Here is a 2,594-nt window from a genome sequence, read left to right on the forward strand (position 1 = left end):
AGTGCTGGGATTAAAGGCGTGCGCCACCATCGCCCGGCAGGGGGCCAATGTCTTATTCTCTTCTTGCGGTCTGCCAATCCGGATGCAGAACTCTCAACTCCTTCTCCAGAACCATGTCTGCCTGCATGCTGCCTTGCTTTCTTCCCACCATGAGGATAATGAACTAAACCTCTGAACTGTAAGCAAGCCCCAATTAAATGTTTCCTTATAAAAGTTGCCATGGCCACAGTGTCTCTTCATAGCAATAGAAACCCTGATTATGACAGCGGGAAATGCTGCCACCCACCTGGAAATGGTATCTCTAAAAACTAGCAAGTTCTTATATCTTCCCCTGACAGGCCTGATGTTGGTGAAGTCAGTTTTCCCAGCATTTGTTGGAGTGTTGGTCTCTCATTCGGACTACTTCCTAAGTAAGGGATCTCTGTTTTTGATTGAATAAACACAAATCTGGCATCTGGCTGAGATATTTTTGTGCTAGGATGTCCATTCTAGTTACAACATATCTTGGACTGAGCAACTCAGAAAGATTTGTGGACCCCAGATGGGTTGCCCGGTGAACGTGAGTTACCACAATCTTGCTAGTTGTTTCTGGTAGAATGATCTTTCCACCTGGTGCCCTCTACCAATCTGTAGGTTTGAATTGTCCATTTCTTCTTTACTACAGAGTTAATATGCCCCACTGTCTTTAGGACCATTTGTCAGACAGCCAGGTCAGCGGCTGGTAGTGAAGGATAACAATTCCTAGTCTCTAGGAAGTCCAAGATTTTCTAATGTCCTTTCTTTCCAGCAGGGAGAAGCCCTCTTTCTCTACAGGTTATACTGTGGACATACCCAGTAATAAAAGCACAGTAACTGTCCATACATATGATGGTGGACTTTTCTTTTCTCTGTCTGAGAGCCTGGGTCAGATCAATCTGTTTTATTATTTGGGCCAAGGTCCCTGTCTTAGTTGCAGTTTCTTTCACTGTGAAGAGACACCATGACCACGGAAACTCTTATAAAGGAAAACATTTAACTGGAGCTGGTTTACAGTCTAGAGTTTTAGTCCATTATCATCATGCTGGAAAGCAAGGCATTGTGCAGGCAGACACAGTGCTGGAGAAGGTGCTGAGAGTTCTACATCTTGATCCACAAGCAGCAGAAGACTAGTATCACGTTGGACATAGCTTGAGCATATATGAGACCCCAAAGCCTACCCTCGTAGGGACACACATCTTCCAACAAGGCCACACCTACGCCAACAATATCAGACCTCCTTAGTACCACTCCAGTCAAGCATTGAAACACATGAGTCTGTGGGGGCCATTCCTATTCAAACCACCCCAGACCCAACTCAATGCAGTTAAAATAACGATTGTAGCTTCTACACACCGGGTTTCATCTTTCATCGCATACAGCCATGGATGAGTTGTCATCAGGCAAGAGAGTAACAGGGTTGATAACAGTGGATTTCTCAAACTGGACCCAAGGGCAGTTCAGGAGTAGGGCCTGGTAATGGGTCGGTCACATAGACATTAGACAGCCAGCATTGGCAGTCCTCAAAGGAGAGCCTCAATGACTGACGTGGAGTGATTTGACTTAAAAGATCCTGATGAGAACTTAACTCGCTTGTTTGGTTTTCATCAGACTAGCAGTAGCTGCCACAGCCCTTAGGTGAGCCATCCTATGGCTACATAGAGGGTACAATTTTTTGTCACAGGGTGTTTCCATGGCCCCAAAGTTTGGTTAAAACCCCTCCTGTCTTTTGTTTTGTGAACAAACTGGCCTTGAGACATCTGGAAGTGCTAGGACTGGAGTCAAAGTCAGAGCTGTTTCTAAAGTCTCAAAAAAATTTTCCCACTATCTGGGGCCGACTGGATGGCAAAGGCAATCATTTTAGCATCTGTCTTTAATCCTTCTGAAAAGGACCTAGAAAAAAATGTTTAGTCTCCTTGGTCAGTGTTGGAGAGAAGGGATAATCCCATTTTGTCCCATTTGTCTGGCAATGATCTCATGCCCAGCCCAGGGGCAGTTTTTCTACTTTTTCCAGAATGGTGAGTTTCTAGTTATACAGGATCATTAGTTTAGAAGAAGACATACATTATACAAAAGAAAGAAGACAAACTTTCTTTTTTCCTTCTGGCTCAGCCCAGGGGAGCTTTCCCCCTTCCCAGGGGCTGCTAAGAGCAGGCATGGAGCAGAGGGAACACTCACCTGTTTACACAGTCGCAGTAGAGGACAGCTGGCCCTGGATGAGAGTTCTGGCCCCTCCCCACCTCCACACAGGAACCAACCCTGACCCTTGAGCCCGGAGTCAAACAATGAAACAAGCAAGCATTTGGGCTCCCATAGTGGGACAGATGGAGGTTTGGTTTGGTCTCTCTGGGGTGACCTGGCAGAGCCAAAAGGATTCAGGTCGCCAAGAGGAGGGGCACAGGTCTTAAACCAGGAGGTTCTCACACCAAAGAAAGTCACAGGGCAATATAGGAAAACAGAACTGACAGAAAGACACACACAGCCCCCTGAATATTAACCTTCATCAGGCGATGAAAGGAGACAGAGACAGAGACCCAAATTGGAGCACCGGACAGAAATCTCAAGGTCCAAATCAGGAG

Source organism: Microtus ochrogaster, chromosome 17, assembly GCF_000317375.1.
Source record: "Microtus ochrogaster isolate Prairie Vole_2 chromosome 17, MicOch1.0, whole genome shotgun sequence".
Lineage (NCBI taxonomy): Eukaryota > Metazoa > Chordata > Mammalia > Rodentia > Cricetidae > Microtus > Microtus ochrogaster.